Here is a 23,224-nt window from a genome sequence, read left to right as displayed (position 1 = left end):
ATTGGTGAAGCCGGAGCTGGACCCCTCCAGGCGGTGATGGCAGGGTGGGGTCTGGTGCAGAATGGAAAGCCAGGGGGAAAGTCAAGGGTGGGGGGGGATGATCACAGAGCGAGGGGCGACGCCGGCCGCCGTGTCTCTCGTGGGGTCGGTCCCCAACGCTCTCCCAGCCCAGCTCACAGATCTGGAATCGACCACACACAGTGCACAGTCCGCGGGCTTCAGTTGGTTTCCACGGGGTGGGGGGAGCACCCCCACCTGCATCCCGACTTGAGACCACATTTCTCGGGTGGGAGCCCCCAGACCTACGAGCAGCGGCACCTCCTCCCCTCATGACTGTGGTGACCCACACCACCTGCTTCAGATCCGCAGGCTCACGGCTTCTGAGTGAGGCCTTTCGCGTCTGACTCATTTCAGCAGAAACGGGGCACCTCTGAGATGCGACTCAGATCTCCAGACCCACTCTGCGAAACGGAGAAAGAAGCCCCCCAAAACATTCATCAGAACTGGAAAAAAAAATGACTCAAGGGTGCCATGGATGGGCCACCCTGGAACATGAACGTGACGAGGGTGTGACCGAGATGGGCTGGGAGCAAGAGCGGAGAAGATGCTGTCCCCGAGGGGGGACGCCCGGCCCACGGGATAGGGAGTGAGAAGGCTCAGGGAGGCAGCATCAGCCTTGACCCATCGGATCTGGGGGTGGACAGGGAGGACCCGGCCAGGAGGTCACTGAGCGAGGGCGGGCTGGGGCCTGGGCTCTGCGGTCTCCGGCAGACTGACTCCCAGCTCAGACCCGCTCACCGTGGGCTCCCCCATCCCCAGCGACGGACGGCGGCGGGTGGAGGTGGACATTGCGGCGACGTCTCTGTCCCACTGCTTCGTCCCCGGAGAGGAGAGGGGGCCTGCTGTTGAGTGGAAATGAGACGGTAGCGTGTGCTGAGCACTCAGTGTGTCTAGGCCTCTGGGTCCCCCTGATCTCCGGGAACCATGGGGGCACCCAACCCTGGGCTCTGCACTCTCCCTGTACACACGTCTTGCTCGCTCCCTGCTCCTCCCTCCAGTGCTCCTTGTCCACTGGCAGCCTCAGTGCCCAGCAGACGGTGCATCTCAGCCCCCTGCACCATGGCGCAGGGCATGACATGGTCCTCAGGGCTGTCTGAGGGCCTGGCCAGCCGGTTGCCATGCACTGGGCTCAGATCAGCTCCCGAATGCCCATTGTTAGCCGGCTGATAAGCAGAGGTTTCCGTTCTTCAGTGGGGAGAGTTGTGTCCACAAGACCCTCTCCCAGGCCTTCAAAAGCGGGATGCGACCTGGGCCGGAGCGACAGCACAGCGGGGAAGGCATCCCCGACATCCTATATGGTCCCCTGAGCACCGCCAGGAGTGGTTCCTGAGTGCGTGAGTCAGAAGTAACCCCTGTGCATCGCCGGGTGTGACCCAAAAAGAAAAAAAAAAAAACTGGATGCGACTGCCCTGGGGTGCCCAGGGGCTCAGGTTGGAAGCTTAGGCAGCTGGGCCCCCACTTTCCAACCATCCACCTGACCGCCAGCCAACAGCGCCCCATCCCCAAGCTCTCCCCCTTCTGGGCTCTTTCCTCGACTGGCCTGCAGCCCCCTGGGCCCCCACGCACAGGGACAGAACAGCGGCAGAGCCGTGATCTGCGAGGGGGACCTAGCACAGGCGGTGGACCAGGCCCAGAACCTTCTACCCAGGCTTCTCTCAACAGACCCGCGCGCCACAGAGCGAAATCACAGCCTCCGAGAGAGGAGACCCTGCGCGCGGGGTCACCCGCGGTGACCCTCCACGGTGGACACACTCTCGGCTCTCTCCACCACGGCAGCTACTCAGTTTGTTTGCCCGAAGCTCGTGGGCTGTCACTCTGGGGAACACGGAGCTCCAGCTCTGCCGGTGGCGGGTGGCAGGGGTCCTGGGCTCCCTGCCCTGCCTGATGGCAGCAGAACCGAGCAGAACCGCCGTGGGCCGCCGAGATCTGATGAGACTGGCTGGTGTGTCACTGAGTGAGCGTCGGAGGAGAAGTTGCTGGCTCTCCTTTCCCTGGATGGTACCTGCGGGTGACCCACACTGACCCAGGCGCCAGGGCCCCTCTGACGAGCACCGACCCCCTTGCAGCACTGGGCGGGCTCTGTGGTGGTGGTGGGGGGGTGGTATTCACTTTCCTCCCTGCTTCCTTCCTGGAGGGCCCAAGCAGGGGCAAATGTGCCTTCCCGCTTGGCAGCCTCTGAGACACTACGGATTTGACGCCGGCCAAAACCTCCTGCCCTGGGTGAAGGCAAATCAAACAGGCCTTCTGGAAGCCTCCAGGGCAGCATGCAAACATCTCAGAGCCTGCAAGGGGGAGAGACGGGGCCACGGGGGCTCAGGAAGCCCCGCACTCCCGAGACGGGGCGTGGAGGTGACAGAGAGGCCTTCCAAGAGGTAGGGGCCAGTGCCCACGCAGAGCAGCCGGGCCAGGGCAAGGCCTGGGACCAGGATACTCGGAGGCTGGGGCCGCCCCACCCCTCCCTGCTCACCAAAGCCGAGCTCGCCCGGCGCTGGCCCTGTCGGCGGCAACGGCAGCTTCGGGCCGAGTTTACAACGCCTGACAGTAACTAGAACATACGCCAGTTTGTATTAAGATGTTATTACGCCTTTCCAGTTCTAATCACCAATTATGACTCCATTACTCCTCCTTGGCAGTTCATCTGCTCCTGCCTCCGCTCAGGGCGACGCGCGGGGGGGACCTCTGATCTCCCGTTCCACTCGGGTGAGTGCTCGGCGCGGCGGCGGCGGCTGTCATCGGCGGGCGGGCGGACGGACGCCGCGCGGAGCGAAGGAAGGCATCGCCGGGGCCCAGATAACGGCGGCTGGGCTGACCTTACAACAATTTACGGAGGAAATACCTGCTTAATAGCGGTGCGAGTGCACTTTCTTCTCGTGCCCGCCACGGCACTGCAAATTAGCGACAACAGGCGGGATGTATGTGGGGCTCGCTAGACACTTCATTAAATCACTGTTCGCGCGCCTTGTAGCGCGCTAATAGAATCACAGCCCTCGTTAGCCACTGAATAAAAGATCAATCACGGGCTTTGAAAGCTGGTGCTACCGGCTTCCAGAAGGAAACGGGGGGCAGGGAAGGAAGGGACGGGGGCAAGAGAAGAGAGAGCAAGAGAGAGGAGGAAAGAGAGAGGAGAGAGCGAGAGAGAGCGAGAGAGACATAGTTCGGATCATCGCTGCGATTCTGAACGGTCTCACTGCAAGTTGCTTAAATTACCCCTTTTTCCACTACCGCCTTCCACGGCAATACTCAGAGGAACTTGTTAAGGCTGGTTTTCGAGAGCAGCTGCTCTAATATATGACTGCTAGACCCTGGTCAAAAGTTCATAATGTGCATATGTAAAAAGGTACTAAATTGCCTCAGGGCTCAAACCAGAGGAGTTTAATTGTAGCAAAATGCTGCAAATGGTCTGCAGAGGGTCCTTCTGCCCGGATGCCGCCGGCCGCGGGGGCCAACCGAGCCCTACAACAATATTTCCTTAAATGCCGGGGAAAAGCGCCAGCAGTTGGTATTGCATGAATGTTGCGGTTAAAGAAAAACATTTTCCTCCCCGAAAATAAATAGAGTGTTAAGAACGGCTCCAGCCCATAATTCTGGAGGCTGAGGGGGAAAAAAACAAGACGGGAGGGCTCCATCATAAATAAGGTCTCATTCTCTGGGCGTGTCCAGCTCGGGGCACCCTGAGGGCACCCGGGCACAGGGACAAGGCCCAGCTCTGACCTGGCCGGCAGGCGCCCGGAGACAGCGGCCAACCCCACTGCCGCCTCCGCTGCCGTCCCGGGTGGATGCCGTGAAGAAAGGAGGGGTCTGTCAGCATCTCCTCTTCCTTCCCACGGGACAGCGGGGCCCCACGACATACACGTGGCCGGCTGGGATGAGTTTTTTTTTTCTTTTCTTTTTTTTTTTTTTGCTTTTTTTGGGTGACACTCAGTGATGCACACGGGTTCCTCCTGGCTCTGCACTCAGGAATCACTCCTGGCAGTGCTCGGAGGGACGCTATGGGATGCTGGGAATCGAACCCGGGTTGGCCATGTGCAAGGCAAACGCACTCCCTGCTGTGCTATTGCTCCAGCCCCTGGGAGGAGTTTCTTGTCCCCGAATTTCTCTTCCTTCCCAAAGACACTCACACCCCTTTGGGCGTCTCCCTGTTGAGCGCAGAGCAGGAGATGGAGACTCGGGGTGGCAGGCGGGTTGGGACGTGTCAGGGGAACCTGGGAGAGGCCGGAAGGATGGGCCGCCACAAGCCCCCTCTGTGCGCAAGGATGCAGGGGACCACAGGCGGTGTTAATCTCCTCTGCCGACATACACTGAACCTGGAATCCTGGGAGGTGGGTGAGGGTGGCTTTGTGGACGCCAGGCAGTGTGGAACCCTTCCACACACACCGCCCCCACACACACACATGATGCCAGACAGCCAGTGGCAGCACCGTAGACCCACCCAGCCCAGTCCACACAGACGTGAGCACCATGACCCTTAAGCAGGGCGGGGAGTGGCTTCTGTCCCAGCAGGGAACGCCCTTAAAGCCAACTCGGGAAGCTCTTGCCAATGATGGGGCCAGTGAAATGTCCAAACGAGCAGAATTAGGGCAGCCTAGCTGAGATGCTTCTGGTACAATCCGAAATCCGGCTAGCAGCACCACCCTGGGGCCCACTGGTCTTGGGAGGGCTGCTGGCCAGGCCGTGGGGCGTGCCTGGTTGACAGTGTGACGCTGACTGGTGTCACCTTTCAGGAGTCTCCGCTAGAGCTGATGAAATCATCGCCAAAGCAGTGCCATTTCCCGATGTTGGCTGCGCACCGAGGGAAGACCTCGCCCACGGCCAGCCCCGGGAGAGAGACACTCAGGGCCTGTGTCCTACCATGGCAGAGAGAGGTGCTCAGCCCCCCGCAGCCACTGGTGCATGTGGACTTGCCAGAAAACGGCGCAACCCGGAGACCCGGCGTCCTGTTGCATGTCAGGCAGGAGAGATGGCAAGGTGGCAAGCCCTGGATCCCACCGGGCACCTCCCCACCCAGGGTCCCTGGAGCCACTCCTTGAGTGATCCCCTGGAGTAAGCCCTGAGCACGGAGGGGTGCAGCCTCAAAGCCCCAAATTTGAAAAATAAAAACCATAAAGGGAAGAAGAAGGCGAGAGATCGTAGCACCCCACCCCGGACTGTCCGACTTCTGCCTCTGGAACGTCGATTCTACCATAAAACTGCATTCGCTGAGTCCCTGAGCGGAGCCCAGGGGACACAGGGGACGGGCAGTACACAGCAAAGACACACTCCACTGGTGGGAACCTGAAACACTCTCAGCAGGGGGTGTGGGGTTGGTTCCCAGCCTTCCTTGGCCGCGCCCCGACGCCCCCACAGCGGGCTGGCCTGTCTCCGTCCCTCCAAAAGCCTCTGCGGCCTCCAGTTAGCAACTGGAATCCATGAGTTGGCTAATAGGGTCCCTCCAGGTCCTAATTAATAGGAACAACTAACCTGGGAAAATTCCAGGCCGGCGCGTAAATGAAGCAAATTAAGGACCGAGGTGACACGGGGAACGGAAATGGTTGGCGGTGAAGGTTTGGAGGGTTTTGCTTATTTATTTATTTTTTTTTACCCCTCCCCGGGCCCAACAAGCCAGACTGCACTAAGCATCACTGCTTCGTTTCCTATCGACTGTCTGCCCATGCCGGGTGCAAGGCGCACCTGGGCCGGCCGGACCCTCTGGGCCATGGGGCGCGTCAGGGGCGAAGCTGCATGCCCGGTGCCCACTCAGCTTCCATAGCAGCACGCTAGGGGGCCGGTGGTGGGGTGGGGCGGGCCACTGGTTCTCGTCGCTCCTTTCCCAAATGCTGCAGGAGGTGACCAAGTTGCGGGTCCCGCGTGTCTGAGATGTGAGTGAGGAAACTCAGCCAGATCCAAGTCATGGCAATGCTCCGCCCTTGGAACAGAGCGACTCCCTGGCTGGCCAGGGGCGAGGGCGCGAGAAAACACAGGGGAAAGTGAGGCCCCTGGCCTGGCTTCTTGCTTCCAACATCAGGAAACCAGACCCGGGACCTCTTAGCAAGAGGCATGCAGAAGCGCTTTCAGGACTGTGCAGGAACCAACCTTCTGCCGACATATCACTAGGCTGCAACACCTGGGATTATGGGGAGTAGCGAAGATCCCCCAAAAGAAAGGTCACTTGTTATAAATAAAGATTAAATACGAATAGAATATAAATTATAATAAAGTGCAGGGCAGCACTGTCCTCCCGTTGTTCATCGATTTGCTCGAGCGGGCCCAGTAACGTCTCCATTGTGAGACTTGTTGTTACTGTGTCTGGCATATCGAATACATCACGGGGAGCTTGCCAGGCCTTGCCGTGTGGGCGAGATGCTCTCGGTAGCTTGCCGGGCTCTCTGAGAGGGGCGGAGGAATCGAACTCGGGTTGGTTGTGTTGGCCACGTGCAAGGCAAATGCCCTACCACTGTGCTATCGCTCCAGTCCTGCAATAAAATATAATTATATATTATATAACGTCATATAAAAGAAATAAAAACAATAATCACTGTATCACTGTCATCCCATTGTTCTTCGATTTACTCGAGCGGGCGCCAGTAACGTCTCTACTCCTCCCAGCCCTGAGAATTTAGCAGCCTCCTCTTACTCGTCTTTTCCCAACGACCGGAGGCTCTTTCAGGGTCGGGGGAATGAGACCTATTGTCGTTACTGTATTTGGCATATCGAATAAATTTAAAATTTAAAAATAAAAACAATAAAATAAGTTCAAATTCTGAAGTCCGGTTAAAAATAGAGATTGAAAACAAAATAGAGATATTGAAAATAAATAAATAAATAAACAAGCAGACCAAGGGCCTGAGCTTCGGGGCCTGCATGTACCTATGTGGGCGGATTCAGCTTCCTGGCAGAGGCTGAGCTGGACACTCACCTGGTCGGTGAGGCTCCGCCCACCCGCCACCAGCCTGTCACCCTGGGAAAGGCACGAGGAGAAGAGAGGGGGACACGCGTGCACCTCCATGGATGCCGGGATCAAACCTGGGCAGGGGCCCTTGAGGCAAAGGCCTGGCCCTGCGGGACTAGGGCCTGGTTGATGCCCGGCATGGCCAGTCGCCACGTACTTTTGCCATATGTGCTGGCAACCACGTCTGGCAGTTAAGCCACCAGAAGGAGAAAACACTCCTGTTAAGAAAGGGCTCCTGGGGGTGGGGGTGGGGAGGGCGGAGCGATAGCACAGCGAGGAGGGCATTTGCCTTGCACGCGGCCGACCTGGGTTCGATCCCCGGCATCCCGTATGGTCCCCCTGAGCACTGCCAGGAGTAATTCCTGAGTGCATTAGCCAGAAGTAACCCCTGTGCATTGCCGGGGGTGACCCAAAAAGCAAAATAAAATAAAATTAAAAAATAAAGGGCACCTGGGCCTGCCAGAAGCCCATGAGGCCAGGACTGAAGAAGGGCTCTGCGCCGGGGCCCCTCCTGACGGATGGGCGATGCGTCTGGGGGGTCCGTCCACCCTGCACAGGGAGCAACCCCATGTCCCCTGCTTCTGCATCTGTGCAGGGCAGGGCCCACTCTTGACCCCTGCAGCACCACCAGGACTGATGCCTACGTTTAGCCATTTCCCCAAGGCCAGGGTGGACGGTCTGCTCTGCAGGGACCTCCAAGCTACGAGGCTCTTCCTTTCCCGATCCTGTTTCTGGCGGGCACAGACATGGCATCTTGGAGGCACAGACACCAACCAGGCGGTGGCGGGGATGGGGGCACGGGGCACCCGGCGCGGCTGCCAAGGACCTGAGTCTTCCTGCTCAGGGACCCCACGGTCTCCTCTCTCCCAGGAAGGCCAGAGACAGAGCACAGAATCGGCAGGGAGAGAAGCGGGGCAGGGCAGTGGCGGGTGGTGTCTGGCCAGGTCCCGTGGTCAGGCCACTGGTCGGCAGTGCTGCTCCTTCCCCTCCCCTCTGGCCAGGCCCACAGCCCCGCGAGCACCCTCAGCCCCTCGGCCAGGCCCACCATGCCCGTTCCTGCCGTCCCCTTTAGCTGGGCCCCTAATTTACATGCCCAATCTCTAGTCTGTGCCACACACCTCGTCGGCCCTGCAGATGGGAAACACCTGGCGTGCCGTGCGTGTCTGCACCCCTAGGACTGTGGCACCCCAGCCCTGGGGCGCGTGCGGCGCCCTGGAGGCTCACAGGGGTCTGGGGGCTCTTGGCCTCACTCCCAGCCATCGTGGCTGAAGGTCCCGCAAGCTCTGCCTGGCCCCAATCTGGACGTTGAACACACCCCCTCCTCCACTGCTCCTGCAGGACGGCTGGGCCACTGCCCCGGCCTGGTCTCCTCTCCAGGCCCAGGGGAGGACGGGTGGGGAGGGACTCGCTGGCTCTCGCCTCCTCTACCCCTGAGTCAGCACATTCTCTGACGGGGAAAAGACGGAACGACTTCTGAGCGTCTCACCTGGCGAGGGGATGGGACCAGGTCCGGAAACTAGGTCACCAGCAGTCACTTCATAGAACGAGATATGGTGTGGGGGGGCAGTGGGGAGCACTCCCGGGGAGGCACCTGCCTGGCCTGTGACTACAGAGACCTGGGTCCAGCCTGGGCACCACCACCTAGGAGGCCTCCAGTACTGCCCCGGCTCACTCCCGAGCACAGGTGCCCTGCCCACAGGCTCAAGCGCACCGTTCGGCATAGAGGAGCCCCGGGTGCAATCCGCGCCCGGCATCCCGGTGCCCCCATTAGTGCCTCCCCCACTGGAGAAAACAGACAGGAACGTGGGGAGGTGTGAAAGGAGGAGCACAGGCCAGAGCTGGTGAGCCCAGTGGTTAGAGCACATGACAGGGGCTGGAGCGATTGTACAGCGGGGAGGGTGTCTGCCTTGTGTGCAGATTCAGGTTCTGCGCCCCCGGCATCCCTTATGGTCGCCCCCACCCCCAGCACCGTCAGGAAGTCATTCCTGAGTGCAGAACTGGGAGTAACCCCTGAGTATCTCCGGGCGTGACCCAAAAAGCCAACAAAGTAAATAAATAAAATAAAACACATTGCTTGCCAACACACAACAAAACACGTGGGCTTTTCTATACGTGGGCATAGTATAGTTTAAAAGAAAACAAATTTAGTCATTAAAAGCTGGAGAAACGCTCCTCGGAGCACCAACCGGCCAGCCTGCCCAGGCACTTCCTTCTGCCACCACACAGAGGGGACCAGAGAGATGGCACGAGGGGAGGGCGCTCGCCTTGCAACTGAGGAGTCTACGTTCAATCCCCAGCACCCCATCTGGTCCCCCAAGCAGCCCTGCCAGGAGTGACCCCTGAACGCAGAACCAGGAGCAAGCACTGAGCAACACTGGATGTGGCCCCCAAACCAAAACAAGAAATAAAGAAAAGAAATACAGGGCCTCTAAGTCAGCCACTTCCTGAGTGAAAAAAAAAAAAATCAAAGACCTGCTCCAGACAGTGAGATTCAGTGAGTCCCCAAAGAAGGGACACAAGTGCTGGGGAACAACAGCAAACACGCAAGTTGCTTCTCGGGCATGAGCCGAGGAACGGACATGGGTCACTTATCAAACTATTAACATGCTTTGGGTTGAACTGCCATCGCTCCAACTTGGTGACAAGAACCATGCTGTAATTAAGGTGCACCTGTGGGAAAGAGTGGGTTTTCTCATAAGGACGTTTTTTTTTTTTAATTTAAACACCAGGAGGTACAGTTGTAGACTTACAAAGTTTTGTGCTTGGGTTTCAGTTATACAGTGATCGAGTACCCGTCCCTCCACCAGTGCCCATTTTCCACCACCAATGATCCCAGTAGCCCTCTCACCCCCCACCCCCAGTCCATACTCCCTGTCCCACCCCACCTCTGTGGCAGGGCATTCCCTTTTCTTCTCTCTCCTTTTGGGTGTTGTGGTTTGCAAGAAAGGCATTGAATGGCAATCATGTTTGGTCTATAGTCTACTTTCGGCATGCATCTCCCATCCATCATCTTCCCAACACCCTTTACTTGGTGCTCCCTTCTCTATCTGAGCTGCCTTTTCCCCCAGCATGTGCGGCTGGCCTCCAAGCCATGGAGTGAGCGTCCTGGGACTTATCTCGGCTATTCTTGGGTGTTAGTCTCCTATTTTGTTACTTTATGTTCCCCAGATGAATGCAATCTTTCTATGTCTGTCCCTCTCTTTCTGACTCATTTCACTTAGCATGATACTTTCCATGTAGTACCACTTGTATGTAAATTTCATGACTTCATCTTTTCTAACAGCTACATAGTACTCCATTGTGTAGATGTACCAAAGCTTCTTTAACCAGTCATCTGTTCTCGGGCACTTGGGTTTTTTCCCGATTTTGGCTATTGTGAACAGTGCAGCAATGAACACAGAAGTTCAGATGTCATTTCGACTGTACTTTTTTGCCTCTCCGGGATATATTCCCAGGAGTGGTATTGCTGGGTCAAATGGGAGCTCAAATTCTAATTTTTTGAGAATCGTCCATACTGTTTTCCAAAAGGGCTGAAACAGTCGGTATTCCCACCAGCAGTGAAGGAGGGTCCCTTTCTCGCCACATCCAGGCCAACACTTCTTTTGGATGTGGGCCAGTCTCTGTCGTGTGAGCTGATATCTCATTGTTGTTTTGATCTGCATCTCCCTGATGATTAGTGATATAGAACATTTTCTCATGTGCCTTTTAGCCATTCGGATTTCTTCTTTGGGAAAGTTTCTGTTCATTTCATCACCCTATTTTTGATGGGGTTGGATGTTTTCTTCTTGTGGAGTTCAACCAGTGCTTTGTATATCCTTGATATCAACCCCTTATCAGATGGGTATTGGATAAATATCCTTTCCCATTCTGTCGATTGTCTTTGTATTCTGGTCACTGTATCTTTTGAGGTGCAGAAGCTTCTTAATTTAAGACAGTCCCACTTGTTTATCTCTGTTTCCACTTGGTTGGTCAGTGGAGTGTCATCTTTGAAGGTACCGTTAGCCTCAATATCGTGGAGGGTTTTGCCAACCTTGTCTTCAGTCCCAAATGTATGAACATCTAATCTTTGATAAGGGAGCAAGAAATGTGAAGTGGAGCAAGAAAAGCCTCTTCAACAAATGGTGCTGGCAAAACTGGACAGCTACATGCAAAAAAATGGGCTCAGATCTCTGCCTAACACCATGGACAAAAGTAAGATCAAAATGGATTAAAGCTCTCTACATCAGGCCAAGACACACAATTTTAAAAGGGGTGAAATTTACCCTTTTGATTTCTGTGTGCAGAAAGTGTCTCACAGAACCTTTCCTCCAAAATATAGACAGGAAAAAAAATACGACAAGCCCTGGATATATTTTTTTTCCTAAGGCACACTTAAAATAAGCAACAGCTTAACTATCTTTGTCCTGTTTAAAAACTTGATCAAGGTATTTAATTGACTTCCTAGAATTCACCCTGTACTAGCCTCCCGTGGAAAAAAAAATTGATCAGTGTTGATATAGGGCTGATTAAAATGTTTTATTCATAAACACAGAGCGGGAGTGGGGGGGGGGGAGTTGGAATAAACCTCTGGATCAAAACAGCATGGCTGGAATCATTGATTTTTCTCTCTGCCTCGTCCAACCCCAATTTTCTAAGGGTGCAGGCCCAGCTGCATGACCTGACAGACAGACAGACAGAGAGACGGAGAGACAGAGAGACAGACATGCCCGTGACCAGGCCACAGCTGTTGTCTTTCTAACCATCTTCGGTGCCTTAGACGGGACAGGACAGGATGCAGAGGTTTCACAAAGGCCGATTTAAGTTACAAAAGGGCACCCTGGAAAAGAAAGCCAGGAAAGATGAGAGTCGTGAAGGAAAACGGGACCTGGGCCCAAAGGGGGTCAAACATGTGTTCCCGGAGGAATCGCAATGACATGCATGCCCGTACACCAACACGGACGTGCAGTGAGGACCCGCTCCCATCAATGGGGTCCCCAAACGGACTGGGGGTGGGGCAGAGTGTAGAGTGTGTTTCTCCAACTTCCAAGCCCACATGCCCCCCCCACCCCCTGCCCACCAAGCAGCTGGTTTCCTCCCCACCCCACACGTCACACCCCTGAGTTGCAGAGGGGAGGGGTAGCAAGACTCACAAAGGCAGTAGGAGAAAGCCCATAAATGCTCCTCCAGTTCCAGCTCTGGGCAGTGGGGGCACTGCAGACCCCCCCATAATAGACACCTATTCGGGGTGTGGGGAAAGTCACAGGGAACCCGCCGCGGTGGGGGAGACGCACCGAGATTTCACAGTTCTAGGGCAGAGCCATGCTGATGTAGCAGAAATGAGCTTTTTCGTTGGACGGGTTTGGGAATTCGAGCCACACCCAGCGGTGCGCCCTTGGGTGGGCGGGGAGTGAGGCCCTAATCGATGCTGGGGGGTGGTTCTCAGTCATTCGAGGGGGCCCTGTGATGGCTGGATGGACCCCATGCCTCCTGCAGGTTAAGACCCATCTCCCCACCCCAGAGAAGCTTAAACTTTTAGGGTGTTTTTTTTTTTTAATTTTTATCAGTGAGACACCATGAGGTACAGTTGTAGACTTACAAATTTTTGTGCTTGGGCTTCAGTTATACAATGATCAAATACCCATCCCTCCACCAGTGCCCATTTCCCACCATAGGGTGGTTTATTTTATTTATTTATTTATTTATTTTTATTAGTGAAATACCATGAGGTACAGTTATAGACTTACAAATTTTTTTTTTTTGCTTTTTGGGTCACACCTGGCAATGCACAGGGGTTACTCCTGGTTCAAGCACTCAGGAATTACTGCTGGCGGTGCTCGGGGGACCATATGGGATGCTGGGAATCGAACTCAGGTCGGCCGCGTGCAAGGCAAACGCCCTACCCGCTGTGCTATTGCTCCAGCCCCTAGACTTACAAATTTTTGGGCTTGGGTTTCAATTATACAATGATCAAATACCCATCCCTCCACCAGTGCCCATTTCCCACCATAGGGTGTTTTTTTTTTCCAATTTTTATTTATTTATTTATTTATTAGTGAAACACCATGAGGTACAGTTATAGACTTACAAATTTGGGGGCTTGGGTTTCAGTTATACAATGATCAAGCACCCATCCCTCCACCAGCACCCATCCTCCAGGGGTAGTTTGTTTTTTTTTAACTCTCAGGACTTTGGATGCTAAGAGGCACTCCCCGCCCCCACCCCCACCCCCCACCCCCCAAATTCAAACTCACGCCCCGGAGCATTGGTTGTGGAGGACATGAGACCCCAGCCCAAGCTAACAGGGAAATCAAGGCAGCAGTGCCTTTCATGGGGGGGGGGGGGCGCGGAACACCGTGTGCCCCCACCCTTCCACCTGGGCAACTCCCCTTCTTCTGGCGGCTGAAAACAGACACCACCCCAGGAAGAGTGATGCTGATTTCCACATAGGTCAGATTCCAGAATGGGGCTTGTGGCTGGAAAATAGCTTTTATTCATTTTATTTTTTTTTCCCCTCTGTAGCAAAAGGCCTTGAAGGGGTCTTCACAGGAGGGTGTGCTCGGGGAGGACCCTGCTATTTCAGCCACGCGTGTCTCATTCTGTGCTCGTTTCTGGCTAAACAGGAGTCACAAAGAGACACGTAACCCCCACCCCCACCCCACCCCCAGCACAGCCCAGAGCCAGCAAGGGACCCCAGGTTCCAAGGAGGAAAAAAAACACGTGGGTGCCACCCACCTGCCAAGGGGTAGGAAATTATGCCTGGCACAGTTTAAGTTCCCAGATTTTTTTACAGGGCTTTTTTTTTACCCCTGGCTTTTTTCCGCCCTTTAAAAGAGCGAGAATACTAAGAAAACATTGTCCAGGTCTCAGTAGTTGATATACAGTATTTTCTTTGGATCTCGCAAATAGACTTTCATAACTTTCCTGTCAAAGGAGGGACTTTCTAGCCCAGATTCCTTGGCCCCTCTCAGTGTTTATCCTCCCCTGTTCTAAGCAGTCAGGAGAGATTTCTCTCAGTACTTCAAATAAATAAGATATCCAGCTGAACAAACACCCATACATTCCCGTGGATTACTTTGGCTTCTTAAAGACTATTTCACTTTCTTCCTTTCTTCTTCATTTTTCCCCCCCAAAATGTAAATGATTAAAACGACCGGGTCCTATGAAAGTCCAGGAAGAAATGTTTCAAGGGGTGCGGAGTCGAACCAGGTGGGGAAGCCAAGCCCAGACCAGCCCAGTTAGCAAAACTGTTTCTGAGTTGAAACCAGAGCGGGGCGTGACTGATCACCCACCCAAACGGGAGCGGCTCCCCCCACACGGAAACTCAAATGTCAGCATTTAAAATCACCCGCCATATTCCCTGAGAACAGAAAAATAGGAAGTTTCTTTCCTTTCTTAGATTTCTATTTCATTTTTTAAAATTTTCTTTTAAAAATGACGAGAAAGAAAAACTCCAAGAACGACAAATCGTTTGGAATAAGAATGGTCTACAGGGGGCTGGAGTGATAGCACAGCCGGTAGGGCGTTTGCCTCACAAACGGCCGACCCGGGTTCGACTCCCAGCATCCAATATGGTCCCATGAGCACCACCAGGTGTAATTCCTGAGTGCAGAGGCAGGAGTAACCCTTGTGCATCGCCAGGTGTGACCCAGAAAGGAAAAAAAAAAAAGAATGGTCTACATAAGTCTTGAAAGGATTCATGGGTTCTGATCATGGCCTTAAGACTTTAAAATATCTGTAAGTTCAGGCCTCCTGAGCACTTTTGGTTTCTTTTTTCCGGGGGGGGGGCACCCCTGGTGATGCTCGGGGTTTACTCTTGGCCCTGCGCTCAGGGCTCACGCCTGGTGGGGCCGTGAACATTCGAGACCAGCGCCCTCCCCTCTGTGCTATCTGCTCCGGCCCCTCTCCAGGCAATCTTTTAAAGTCAAGCCAAAACTTGCCCGTCCCTGGTTCTTTAAAAACATAAAACTTAGAAAACCTCCATGCAACCTGGGTCATGATTAACACAGTCCCTCGTCTCCGCGCCAGCATGAAAACACTCGGCGCCGGGAAGCTGCCCGCACGCCCTTTATCCCCCCATGCGAAAGCTCCTTTATTAAAGGCCTAAATCTTGTCTCCCGTCACGAGGCAGAGATGCATCCTGTGTCAGGGACGGAACCCACTGGGCGCTCCGGCACGTCCGTGGCCGGCGGGAAGGCGGGAAGACCGAGAACAGAGGAACGGGGCGGGGTGGGGGTGGGGGACAGGAGGGCCTGGAAGCTCTACCCTGGCACACCCCACCTGATGGCGCCCAGGGGCCAACTGATTGGTGGGCAGCCAGGCCGAGACAGGCATCCGTGCCACCGCGGGTCCCCCGGCCCAACCTTGGCGGCCAAGACCGAGCTGCTTCTGACAGCAGGCCACAGCCTGGAGCGCTGGCTGGGTGGACACACGGCTTCTGAGTCTACCGTGGCCAGGGGAGGGAAAAAGAAGAGAGAGGCAGAAGAGAAAGACAGAAGAGAGGAGAGAAAGAGGAGAAAGAGGAGAGAGAGAGGGGAAGAGAGAGGAGAGAAAGAGGGAGAGGGAAAGAGAGAGGGAGAGAGGAGAAAGAGAGGAGAGAGAGGGAGAAGGAGAGAGGGAAAGAGAAAGAAGGAGAGAGAGAGGGGGAGAGAGAAGGAGAGAGAGAGGGAGCGAGAGAGAGAACCTGACCCTGTACAGAAATCTACTGCAACTACCTTTCCAAATTACATTTCTGTCCCAGGTCCCCTTCTGAACTTATATGAATTCGTTCATTCATTTATCTTAGATTTAAGGGGTGGTCCTAGGCATTCCCACATGAACGAGGAGGGCCCCACCCCACAGAGCACTCGCACATGTACGTATGTACACACACACACACACACACACACACACACACACACACACACAGATCCAGCAGCAGCCCCTCCCTCCCATCGAGGGGCACAAAACACCAGACTGTCTTCTTCTCCTCGGCTCCACTCATCCTGCTCATGGGAGCGGAGCGAGGGAGGGCAGCTCTGAGCCAGAATGGTTCTCCTTGGCGGCCAAGGAGGAGCCCCAGCTCCTGCCCTGTCTTGGGACTCCATTCAAGGCAGAGGCGATGGCCGGAGCTGCTGCAGCCGTCTAGTAGGCCTGAGGGAGCAGCCGGGCCAATCAGAGAAGCTGCTTCCACGGCAGCCACGCCCAGCCCTGGCTGCCCAGAAGAGCAAACGTCAACTATCCAGGCTGCTCTTTGGGCATCAGTAACGTGTGGTCCCACGTAAACGGATGAGGGGGAAATGGCTCCAGACGGCCACAGCATCTCGGCCTCAGAACCAGAGCGCGGCTGGGCAGGGTCGCGTTGTAGGCCCTGGGCCAGGTTTTCTGACTGCTTTGCTCTCCTGCCCTACCACAGTTCTTCAGCCTCTGAGCGGAGCAGACACAGTAACTTTTTTTTTTTTTAATTTTCATTAGTGATGTAGGCAGGTAGATCGGGAAAGGCCCTTTGCAATGAAACAAAGTTTTATGGAAGAAGAATTCTAGGAATGACCCACCTTGTGGATACAGAAAACAAAGACCTGATAAGACCACCCGCAGACCCTGAGGATATAGACCTCCTCTCCACAAAGTTCCTCTTTTTGGACTTCCCTGGTAACCTCCTTAGCAACGGACTTTTACCTGGGAAGAGGCCCCACGTGGGGGCAGGCTGGAGAAACCCTAGAAAGGCCACCTTGAACAAAGGAAGGGTGTGCAAATGCTGCCCGAGCCCATGTGGTGCCCGCGCCCACGTGTCCGAGCACATGTGGTGCCCGCATCTCCCCTCTTGAGATGTGGACTTTCCTTTTTTTTTTTTTTTTTTTTTTTTGCTTTTTGGGTCACACCCGGCGATGCACAGGGGTTACTCCTGGCTCTGCACTCAGAAATCACTCCTGGCGGTGCTCAGGGGACTAGCCCCTTGAGATGTGGACTTTCATGCTTTCGTGTCTAATGCTAGGATGTGTGTAGGGGCTCTCTCTCTGTCTTTGCAGAAGCCCGTGTTCTCTCTTGAGTACGTTACTCTCCCTCTCTCTCCCTCCGTATCTAAAAATCCTCCAAATAAAATCTATTTGCTGGGGCTGGAGAGATAGCACAGCAGGTAGGGGCGCTTGCCTTGCACGCGGCTGACCCGGGTTCGATTCCCAGCATCCCATAGGGTCCCCTGAGCACCGCCAGGAATAACTCCTGAGTGCATGAGCCAGGAGGAACCCCTGTGCATCGCCGGGTGTGACCCAAAAAGCAAAAATAAGTAAATAAATAAAAAATAAAATCTATTTGTTTCACTGCTTGTCTACTCCTGAAATTCCTTCCTGCAAGGCGAGACGAGAACCCAGTAACCCCGGGTCCCGGGTGGCAGAGGCGGGTGGGGAGAAAGTGACCGTCTTTCTCCTTCCCGCTTCACATAGGTCACCCGTGGGGCCCACCGGCATCAGAAGTCACACTGCAAAGTTGCTCGTGAGACGGTCGTTTCGAGCATTTGTCGTTCCAACCCCACCTGGGTGGCCTTCCCTCCGCCACTGTCCCCAGCCTCCGTCCCCACCCCTGCCCGCCCCTGCGGCACGCAGCAGAGCTACCACTGTACACTGCTTACTCCCACACAACTTTAAGAACCGGCAAACAGAATGATCAGAAAATAAATCGGTCAGGGCCAATTAGCGAAGACTCTAGGATTTCTGACCTATGTACATAAGAAAATTAAAAACATTTGATACCATATTTAAAAAAAAAGAAAACGCCTCGTCTCATTTACAGAGATGGGCTTTCAACTCTGGGACCTAAAGTATATTACATTAAATTTTATTTTATACTTGGATCTTCGTTAAACACAGTGACTTGGAACGCTCCGGGAGGAATTGAGACGGCTCGTAAAACCAACGCTCAGAATGATATTGGGGAGCGAGGGGACTATTTGGCGCTTCCGGGAGGGGCTTCTGCTGAGGGCAAGAGCCCGGCCCCCGCCCTGTGCCCTCCAGCCTGCCCTGGTAGTGGGCTCTGCAGGGAGGCCGAGTGTGGCCCCACCACCTGAGGGGCCCCAAACATGGGCTTTTCTCTTGCCTCTGGACGGGCAAGAACAAGGCAGTCCAGGGGACCACCACCCGCACACCCAGAGCCCTCGGAATATTCAGGTGACTGTCCACCACGCTGGAATTCCCACTCTGGAAACGGCACTTCCTCCTCCCCGTGCAGGAAAAGGTCCCAAGCTTTCTACTCGGGCCTTTGACCCCATCATCCGTGCACTGTGGCCATAAAGATTCGCACCCCAAGCACCATCTGTCCTTGGTGGGGCGGAGGGCAGCACCGAGCCAGCAGCGGGTCTCTGCAGCGAGATGGGGGAGTCGGGGATTTTTTTTTCTAAAATACTAATTTAAAGAACAAATCAACATCTATTATCTCCTTCATTATGTTTTAAATTGCACAACTATAAATCACCCTGCAGCGGTTATTCAAGGGCAGAGTTACCCAGCTTGGCTTCCCCGAAGGTTACAAGAATGACATCTTGTGCTTTTCCTGGCCGTAATTTATAACTTTGCCATAGAACTGGCGTTGCGGGTCCATCCATTAGCGGGGGGAGGAGGGGGCCGGGCTGTGCCTCTGTTCAAACTCAGCACAGGACGGGCTCTGCGCGGCCGGGGGAAACAGAAGCCCACCGCGCGGCAGAAGTCCTCCAAACTCGAGCCGTGTCTTCACGGAAATGATCTGAAAACGCAAGTGCCCTTCGAACATCTGCTGAGCCCTCGCTACCCTGACACCCGATACTCTTTCTACCGTCACCGGCCAACACAAATATTTGGTTGTACAAAACACCCTCAGAGGCACGTGAGCCCTGGCTGGGCTTGGGGTCTGCAAGACCGAACCACAGAGGGGCTGGCTTGGCCCTCGGGACGCGAGCTAAGACGTTGTTGACCAGAACTGAAAGAGAGAGTGAGTGTGTGTGTGTGTGTGTGTGTGTGTGTGTGTGTGTGTGTGTGTCTGTTGGGGTAGGGGGTGTAAGTCCCTTCAAGATCCAAAAGAAACACACTCGCACAGCTAGACGCCCACCGCAGGGGGGCGCTGTGGTGCACGTGGCAAGGCAAAACCATGGAGCAAATGTCCCAGATCTAGCCCCAAAGGGGGGGTCCTCTTCCTCCCTCCCTCCCTCCCTTCCTTCCTTCCTTCCTTCCTTCCTTCCTTCCTTCCTTCCTTCCTTCCTTCTTCCCTCTCAATTCTTTCTATCCCTCCCTCCCTTCCTCCCTCCCTCCCTTCCTTCCTCCCTCCCTCCCATCCTCCCTCCCTCCCTTCCTTCCTCCCTCCCTCAATTCTTTCTTTCTTTCTTTCTTTCTTTTCTTTCTTTCTTTCTTTCTTTCTTCCTTCCCTCCCTCCCTCCCTCCCTTCCTTCCTTCCTTCCTTCCTTCCTTCCTTCTTCCCTCTCAATTCTTTCTATCCTTCCTCCCTCCCTCCCTCCCTCCCTCCCTCCCTTCCTTCCTTCCTTCCTTCTTTCCTTCCTTCCTTCCTTCCTTCCTTCCTTCCTTCCTCCCTCAATTCTTTCTTTCTTTTTTCTTTCTTTCTTTCTTTCCTCCCTTCTTCCCTCCCTCAATTCTTTTTCTTTTTCCTTCCTCCCTCCCTCCGTCCCTCCCTCCCTTCCTTCCTTCCTTCTTTCCTTATTCCCTCTCAATTCTTTCTATCCTTCCTCCCTCCCTCCCTCCCTCCCTCCCTCCCTCCCTCCCTCCCTCCCTTCCTTCCTCCCTCAATTCTTTCTTTCTTTCTTTCTCTTTCTTTCTTTCTTTCTTTCTTTCTTTCTTTCCTCCCTTCTTCCCTCCCTCAATTCTTTTTCTCCTTCCTTCCTTCCTTCCTTCCTTCCTTCCTTCCTTCCTCCTTCTCAATTCCTTCCTTCCTTCCTTCCTTCCTTCCTCCCTCCCTCCCTCCCTTCCTTCCTTCCCCACTGCAAAAGGAGGGTGCTGAGTCTGACCATGTGCCCTGAGGCACAGGGAATGCTGACGGGGCCAGGTGGTCCGAACACATGACCTGGTAGCAGGCAGGCAGCTGAAAGCCACCAGGGCGACCTCCACGGCCACTGTAAACACCCAGTTAGAATGGAGCCCACAGAGAAAGGTGCGTGTCTGAACACAGGATCCTTGAACACAATCTGGGGGTGTATTTGCTTCGTGAAATAAAGCCAGAGAGACAGAGAAATTACATACTGCGTCCGGGAGGACAGGACTTTGTTAGGAGGAAGTTTGAAGCAAACCTGAGTTTCCTACAAGTCGACTCAAAAGCACCTAGTTAAGAATCCTGGGTCTTTTTTTTTTTAAAAGCATTAACAATTCTATTCCCCTTTTGACCTATCCCTGCTACGGCATTATAAATTGGAAGTGGGGGCAGAAGTCGGCCCCTTCCCTGGGCCTCAGGAGGAAGACGGCGGAAACACGGCTCAGCCAGTAGGGGTCGCTGTGCGGAGAATTGATTCCTTTGAGTTTCTCATTAGTGATTATTATACTGCAGGCAGCCAAAATGAAAAATTAATTAATTTCAAAGTGATAATGCATTTACAGCAACAATTAGAAATGTATAACTGTAAAAGGGCAACATTTAAAAGACAGATTACATTTAATAAAGTTGCACAAGAACATCCAATTGTAAAATTACTGATCTGCAACAATATCCCTTAAAGAGGCACTTAAAATAGCCCGACTCCATGAAGGGTGACCTAATTACTGTAACTAAAATCACCGTAGTCACAGCAAGTCACAGCAAATAAAAAAGGGGATGCTGATATTAGAATACTGCTGGTTAATACTTAAGGGGGCCGGAGACGGGGCTGGGGGACGGCGGGGGTGGGGGAGGCCCGGTCCCCAGGCGCCCAGCGTGTCCTGACCGTGGTCAGAGGAGAGGGTGGTCCAACAACGCGCGGAGGGAGAGTGCTTTCTCTGGAGGGAACTGCCAAGGGGGCCTGCAAAGTGCAAACAGAGCTGGGAGGGCCCCCGGGGGCTGGCCGAGGCCTCTCTGCTAAGCTGCTTCTCAACATCCTGTGGCCCAGCTCAATGCCGCTGCCAGCCACTTCCTGAGAAAGGTTCATGGGCAAGTGGCAGGCAGGAACCTGCACCCCCGAAACCACGGCGCCGACGGAAGCAACAGGCAGAGGCAGAAACACGGGGTGGACCTTTCCCGTCGGACCCACCAGAGAAACAGCCCCGCGCCAGGTGGACACGCTGGCCAAATGACCGCTGGCCTGCCTGCGTGGACCTCGGGTGTGTGGGACGGAGAAGCGCCTGGCCCGGCCACGGAGAGACGGGCGCAGAGTTCCCGTCACACGCCTTCCCAGCACGTGACACCAATGCATAAGCATCTGGAGACACTGAGGATTGTCCCCGGGAAGCTCACCTGAGTCACGGGTACCAGAGTCTTCCTCATCTACTACATGCGGTCAAAAGTGCGACTTGGCAGGTTCAACGGGAAGTTTTCCAATGATTTGGGGGCAGAAACGTGCCAAGTTCGCTCCACGCTCGTTTCCCCAGTGGAGAGACCAGCCAGGGAGGATGAAAAACACCCCAGCAAGCGCCCCTCCCACACACCCTGCGGGGCCCGTAACCCCCTTGCTGAGCGTCTGCAGCAACATACCCCCCCCCACCCCCCCGGAGCACCAGTGAACACCCAGGGTACCGACATTTGGGAGAACGATCTTCTCCAAAAGTTAAACAACAGGACAGGCCCCAGCCATGGAGTGGCACAGACAGACGCCATGCTCGGCGTGCATTTGGTAAAGGCGCCTTCCACGGCCACAAAGCCGCCATCAACTAAATAAAAATGAAGTCAGGTGGAAAACACTTTCCTCGGCTGTGCTGGCCCTTCCAAGGGCTCCGCGGCCACACGTGGCTGGTGGCTATGAAGCTAACGGTCTCCCTGCGCCATCCTGCGGGAATACCCTCCCCATCATTAGCTGCCAACAGGCTGCTGGGCCCCGTCCCCCCGCCTCGAATCCCACTGGTGACGACCGGCCCACCCAGCACCACCCTCTGATGAGGGAACCTGCAGCAAAGCTGGGCGGGGAGGACAAGCCAGGACAGTCCCTTCCTGGGAGGAGGACCCTTCATTCCTCACGCCATCCGGGCGCAGGCCAGCACTCCCTGGAAACATCGTCTATGGGACGGAGACCCAGAGGCCCACACAGGGCCAGTAGGAAGACAAGAAAGTGGGGTGAGGGGGCCCTCCCTCCTCACCCCTCTTCCTGACCTTGAACCTGGACCAATCATCATCCCAGAGAGACCTTTGCTTAGACCCACCTTCCTCCTTGTCAATCACACCAATGGGCCAATCAGACCACAGGCCGAGATCAAGGTCCAGTGAACCTGCATCTTCAGGGGGCCATGGAGCCAGGCGGAGACCCGGGGACCTCATGATCAGCGTACTAAGCCATTCCACCCCTGCACTTGGTGATAGTCACCCCCAGCTGGGACTCAGGGAGCTGGCCGGCCCCCCACATCCTCTGCTCCCCGGTCCCCACCCCAGGTCCCCATCTGTTCCTCTGCCTGGGAACCGCCGAGGGTCACTCGTGCACACCGATGCGGTTCCCAAGGTCCCGCTGGCATTAAAAGATCCGTCCACCAACATGACGGGGGACTGTCAGCATCCAGAGGCCATCATGGGTGCATCGGGCCGGGAGGAGGGAGGACAGCCATGTGACCTGAGTCCTCTCAAAGGCCACAGAGCAGCTGGGGAAAGGGGCTTGCGATCCTGAGCTGGTTACACGGACGGCGGAAGGCCCGGGCATGGAAAAGTACGAAGGGTCGGGGAGAGCATGTGAAAACGCGCGTTCTTCATTTAAACGGCTTCCCCCACCAGGATGCTTTGCTGAAAGAACTTTCCAGACGGGGTGACTGCCGGGGACTCCAAGACGGACGGCCACACTCCCTCCTCCTTACCTTGGTGGATGTGTCCAAATCGCCCCATGACCTGTAACTGCCTAGGAGACTTGCCTCTGGGGAAGCCGGGGTGGGGGTGGGGGGACACTGGGGGACCCCATGGAGAAGATCTCTGGGGTGGGGGGAACACTGAGGACCCCCGGGGAAGCTCTCTGTGGAAGGGGGGCACTGAGGACCCCCTGGGGAAGCTCTCTGGGTCAGAGAAGCGTTGGACACATCACGTAGACCTGCCCACGGTGCCCACAAATCTCGTCCACAGATAATTCAACTGTCACCAGATGCATGTGTCTCACCACGCCAACGATGGGGCCGCCCATGGCGCCCGCGCGGGGTTCAAGGGCGACCTGCTGAA

General features: G+C 55.1%; 1 protein-coding gene across 1 annotated transcript in view; it reads right to left on the bottom strand.

Moving 5' to 3' along the window:
* The window catches only part of WWOX (WW domain containing oxidoreductase), a 696,817-nt gene that overhangs the window by 454,067 nt on the left and 219,526 nt on the right, over window positions 1-23,224 (bottom strand). The window lies entirely within an intron of this gene.

Source organism: Sorex fumeus, unplaced genomic scaffold, assembly GCF_029834395.1.
Source record: "Sorex fumeus unplaced genomic scaffold, SorFum_2.1 ptg000122l, whole genome shotgun sequence".
Lineage (NCBI taxonomy): Eukaryota > Metazoa > Chordata > Mammalia > Eulipotyphla > Soricidae > Sorex > Sorex fumeus.
The sequence above is the reverse complement of the archived record's forward strand: the minus strand, read 5'-3'. Positions and strand labels throughout refer to the sequence as shown.